The sequence below is a fragment of the Athene noctua genome, unplaced genomic scaffold (assembly GCF_965140245.1).
Source record: "Athene noctua unplaced genomic scaffold, bAthNoc1.hap1.1 HAP1_HAP1_scaffold_130, whole genome shotgun sequence".
NCBI lineage: Eukaryota > Metazoa > Chordata > Aves > Strigiformes > Strigidae > Athene > Athene noctua.
This window is the reverse complement of record NW_027437606.1, coordinates 233,706-239,705: the sequence shown is the minus strand read 5'-3', so window position 1 is coordinate 239,705 and position 6,000 is coordinate 233,706. Positions and strand designations below refer to the sequence as shown.

General features: G+C 41.2%; 1 pseudogene; it reads left to right on the top strand.

The window, feature by feature from the left end:
* Positions 1-458: 458 nt before the first annotated feature.
* Positions 459-3,223, top strand: LOC141955184 (zinc fingers and homeoboxes protein 1-like; annotated as a pseudogene).
* The last annotated feature ends 2,777 nt before the right edge of the window (positions 3,224-6,000 follow it).

Here is a 6,000-nt window from a genome sequence, read left to right as displayed (position 1 = left end):
CATCCTGTGTTTTATGCCTTTCAGTGCATTGACACGCACGAAAACAGATTTCAGCCTACAGTAAGTGGATTGGATTTTGCCTTTCTTAACTTAGTTTGAGTAACTCTTTTTGGAATGGGTCTGCTGTTTTCAGGGGATGAACAGTGGCAGATTGAACCACAAAGGACTGAATTACCTTAAGCCAAAATACGTAGCAGAATAGAAATTACTCTTTAACTAATTCCACTGTCTCTTCTTTGCTACAGGTGGTGGATGTGGACTTTAAAGCAGTCTCTCTCAACATTTCATCCTCAACTATTTCTAACCTGACTGCACTACAAAAGGAAATCTGCTAACGGGATAAATGTTGAGACTTTACAAGAACTGACTTGAAGTACCGAAAGCCATTACTATTAATCAAGAAGAGCTTGAAGTTAGGTCTGTACCTGACCAGTCAGTATCATTCTCACATAACAGGCATGGCAAGTAAAAGAAAATCAACAACACTGTGCATGGTCTTAGCCAACGAGCAGGATCCGGATCTAGAAATGGTATCAGAGTTGGAGGAAGGACCACCTGTACTTGCGCCAGCAGATAACCCTACAGCAGAGAGCGTAACAAGTGATGAGGATGTTCATGAGTATGTGGATTCAGACAATCAGAAAAATACAAATAAAGTAGAATAAAGTAGAAGGTGGTTACGAGTGTAAATACTGTACTTTTCAAACTCCCGATCTCAATATGTTTATTTTTCACGTAGATTCAGAACATCCCAACTTAGTATTAAATTCATCCTATGTTTGTGTAGAATGCAATTTTCTTACCAAAAGATATGATGCTCTCTCAGAACATAATTTGAAGTACCACCCTGGAGAAGAGAATTTTAAGTTGACCATGGTGAAACATAGTAATCAGACAGTCTTTGAACAAACAGTGAACAATCTCACTTTTGGCGGGAGTTTTGTTAGAGAAGAAAATGTTGAACAGGCTGACTCTTCTGAGGTCCCCTCATCAGGGATCTCAATCAGCAAAACTCCTATTATGAAAATGATGAAAAACAAAACTGAGAATAAACGTATTGCTGTTTTCCACAATGTAGTTGATGACATTGCTGGTGAAGAAAAGGGAACTGAAAAGGAGCCAAACTCTGAAGAAGTAGTAGAAAACCCACCACCAGCAGTTTCTGAGTCAAAAGCGAGCCATTCAGGTGTTTGCAGTGCAGCAGATGTGGCTAGTGCCGTAGTGACTCCAGCACCAGTGCTTCAGCCTGGGGTGGCACAGGTTATAACAGCCTTTACAGCTCCACAGAACTCAAACCTGATTCCAAAAGTCCTAATACCTGTAAATAGCATTCCAGCCTATAATACTGCTTTGGATAACAGTCCTCTTTTGCTTAACACCTACAACAAATTCCCATATCCAGCCTTGTCAGAAATCACTGTTCCACAGAACTCAAACCTGATTCCAAAAGTCCTAATACCTGTAAATAGCATTCCAGCCTATAATACTGCTTTGGATAACAGTCCTCTTTTGCTTAACACCTACAACAAATTCCCATATCCAGCCTTGTCAGAAATCACTGTTCTTTCCACTCAAGCTAAGTCACACAGAGGAACAGATTAGAATATGGTTTTCTGCGCAGCGTCTGAAACACGGTGTGAGCTGGACTCCAGAGGAAGTGGAGGAAGCAAGGAGGAAACAATTTAATGGCACGGTGCATACCGTGCCACAGACAATTACTGTTATTCCAGCACACATTTCTGCCGCTAGCAATGGTTTGCCTTCAATTTTACAGACATGCCAAATAGTTGGTCAGCCAGGACTTGTTCTCACGCAAGTTACAGGTGCAAATACGTTACCAGTAACAGCCCCAATAGCTTTGACTGTAGCAGGAGTCCCAAACCAAACACAGTTACAGAAGAGTCAGATTCACACTGCTCAGCCTGTTGCAGAAACCAAACAAGGAGCTGCTGTTCCAGCCCCTCAGCCTATCAAAAATGAATGCGCGCTGATGAATCCTGACTCCTTTGGAATCTGAGCGAAAAAAACTAAGGAACAGCTGGCAGAATTGAAAGTCAGCTACCTTAAAAATCAGTTTCCTCAAGATTCAGAAATTGTAAGACTTATGAAAATAACGGCCCTGACTAAAGGAGAGATCAGAAAGTGGTTCAGCGATACATGCTACAATCAGAGAAACTCAAAGAATAATCATGGGATTCATCTCAACAGTGATTCGTGTGCCACCATTGTTATTGATTCAAGCGATGAAATGAATGAGTCCCCAACGGGAGTCACTCCACAGAACAAGTCATCATGGAGCGCTTTTCCTGATTTCAACCAGCAGAAATTCAAAGAGAAGACTGCTGAACAGCTGCAGGTCCTCCAAGCAGGTTTTCTTAATAAGCCAGTCCTTACTGATGAAGAGATGAATAGGTTAATAGCCAAACTGACCAGGAGAGAGTTTGATGCCTGGTTTACAGAAAGAAGGAAATTGAATGTCTTGAAAGAAGAGGGAGCTGACTTGAACGAGAGCAATGCTGGCAGCTCAAAAGAAGAGACTGGAGAAACATCTGTGGGAGATGGAGCAGCAGGAGCCAAATCAGTGTATTCCACTTCAAGCAAAATAGGCAAAAAATCACCAGAGCAGTTGCACTTGCTTAAAAGTTCTTTTGTCCGTACTCAGTGGCCATCTCTACAAGAATACAACAAACTAGCAGAAGAAACTGGGCTCCCAAGATCAGAAATTGTGAGCTGGTTTGGAGATACTCGCTATGCTTGGAAAAATGGAGGATTGAAATGGTATTATTATTACTAGAGTGCCAATGCAAACAGTCTGATTGGCCAAGGCTTTGCGAGAAAGAGAGGAAAAGGAAGACTGAAGGGGAGGGGGAGGCCTCGGGGGAGACCTCAGGGAAGCACGAGGTTAAATTGCTGGGACAGAGGTGTGTCTGTCATAAAATTCAAAACTGGAACAGCAATCCTAAAGGACTACTATATGAAGCACAGATTCCTTAATGAGCAAGACCTCGATGAACTGGTAGCCAAATCTCACATGGGATATGAGCAGGTCAGAGAATGGTTTGCAGAAAGGCAAAGAGGATTAGAACTTGGAATAGAGCTGTTTGATAAGAACAAGGAGGAAGATGAAATGCTGGAAGATCAGGAAGATGAGGAAGAAACAGATGATAGTGATACTTGGGAACGCCCCTGACATGTTAAGCGTAAACTTTCAAAATCAGATTGACATGCCATTTGGGATTTGGGGGCCAAAACCCAACTAATTAGGTTGGATGTTATGGTGAAGAGCCAAATGATTTTTCATGGCCTTCAATTTAGCAAGCACCTGCTCAGCATTTTCCTTCTACATAAAAGAACATAGGCAAGTGTGGTGGTGCAATTCTTACCCCTCCCTGCCCTCCTTGCTGGGCTGCTTGGTGCCAGGTGTGATTCCATCCACATTCCCCCAAGCTATCCACCAATCTATGGAGATAAGGACTGATAACCTTGAGGAGCCTGGCTCCTGCCCCTCCCAATTGCTTGGAAAAGGTTATAATGGCCCATCATCTCCTGATGGCCTGACACACCTATGCCTGGGATGTGATCAGATGGAACAATAACAGGGTTGCATGTTATTCAAATTCTTGTGCAACTGCCGGAAGGCACCAGATAGTATTTGACAAAAGTCAGTTATCTTGGATCCTATAAACTGCGACCACCAGAGAGACCCTTTGAGCTCTCCTGGATCGCAGCAGCCTGTGACCAGCATCTCCCCTGAGCTGGGACGCCTCTCAGGTACCAAAACCCTTAAGGTGTCGTCTGCTCCAGGTGGAAGGCCAGGGCGAAGTCCCCCCGCTCGAGTCTCAATTATCGCCCGTTGAGGAATGCCAAGGCATTGTGAGTATTTGCTCTAAACTCGAGAGGGAAATTTTCTTTGAGCTAGCTTCTATTTCACCTGTTTGTTGGTGGGGATGTGTGTGTGTGGGTACGTACCCTTACCCTTGTTCCTGTGTGCTTGTCCCTTTTGTGTTCATTTCACCAAATCCAAACCCCTTTGTTTCTGTATGTATATGTCTGGTTTGTGTATGTGCATGTACATATGTGTATAAACTAAGGTACCGTTAAGTAAGTTAGAGTGAATATTGTCATTTTAGAACCTGAATAAGTCGCTTTTCTTTCTGAGCTATTTTGTATTGACAAATAGTTGTTAGTTATTAATAAATCTAGATTATTTTTCTAAATCATTACCGTGTCAATACTTTCATCCGCGACAGCAAGATGCTACCTGTGCAGGCAACAACTATTTGCTTCCTTGCTACAAAGCGATGGACATCCTTAGGCCTAGCCTAGGACATGGGGTTATAAGTCAGATTCAGTTCAGCTCCTCCTCTTCCGCATTATCAACTGGAAGATTCATGTTCATCATTCATGTGACTGCTTCTCAATATTTAATTGCTTTATGTTGTTTAATTCAAAAAAAACCATAGACGTGTTTTTCGTTGATGTAGGAGAACATTGCCCGCTCATGAAGGATGAAAATGCAAAAACCTAAGATGTCTTTTTGCAAACACCACTTCACCTGAAAGGTTTCAAGGCCTGGGTTTATTCCTTAAGGAAAGAGTTCAAAACAAAAGAGAAGGGGAAAAGTGTGACAAAGGAATCAATGAACCTAGGGGTGAGGATTGCTTGGTTTAAGAATGCGAGGTGATTATGGCACCTTTTGTGTACCTTCAAAGTGTTTTGGGTTTACAGAACTTGTGCTGAAATGTTCTTTGTTGATAATTATTTAGACTGAATGAGTCTAATGCTAGAAGATGCTTTTTGTTACATTCAATCAGTGTATCCTACATCAATTTAATTTAAATGCCTGACAGACTTCGTGCAGTTGATAGTAACATTTGTTTTTAGCTTGTGCACTCTTTGTTGGAAATGGTAAGAAAAGTACGTATATTTCTAGCTGAAAAGAATAATTTCTTGAAAACTTACACTGAATTTTAAGGTAAACGTGAGGTGGAAGCTGCCTAAAAGCTGTTCAGAGTTGCTTGGAGTTCTCTAAGAATACACAGATACAGAGATGAAAAGCGTCTTTGGCTGCTAGTAAGAAAGTTTTTCAAGTTGTGGCTATGACATGATGTTTATTTCTCAAAAAAAAAAAAAAAAAAGAGGTTATATGGCTTTTAGATTCTTAGAAATTATAAACACGCTTGTGTTTAGTTGTTCTGAATAAGAATAAGAATAAGTGATAGCCCAGTTGAATGATTTGTGCGCAAGTTTAACCTAAATTCATCCTGACAGATTGAGCTCACCTCACCACTATGCTGATTGTTCTTGAGGCTACTGGGGAAACACACTTATTTTTAGAGGTAGTTTGATCTATGTGAAGTGAATGTCAGAAGTAGTTTAATCTGATACAGAACATCTACGTCTTGAACAAGTGTCTTTAAAACAGAGGGAGGGGGAAAAGAAGGCCATTTAGTCTCAACACATAGAACTCTGAGTTTGAATTAGCAACTTAAAAACAATGGGCCAAATTCACAGAAGTTAGTTTAGGCAGATGTCTGGCATCCTAGAAAACTGGCACTCTGAGGACAAGTAGTTTGTGTTCTTGCTACGATCAGTCTGTATTTTTTAGGGATGTTACTTTATACTTAGATGTCAAAAGGTGATGATGATTAATTGGTGCTGCTGTTATTGCCAGCATTGTCTGCTTTTATATTGACACTAACAGAAAGGATACTAGCAACCTCCTTTTGTACATCTGTCAGCATCTCCTCTGTAGGCTTCTGCATCTGATGACCAATGAGAGACAGATTAGTGTAGAGAAAATACATCCTAATGTTTCCACATTTCCAAGAACCTAATCTGGAATTACTCTTTCTTCCTCACTGTGATAACTGTCAAAAGACCAAGAAAGTCCTTTTAGTCATGATATTCTGAAACAGAGGAGCCCATGTTAGATCTGGGTTTTGTGCCTGGTAGTGGGTGAAACCCAGATCGAAGCAAGAAACGTCTGATGAAAAAAAT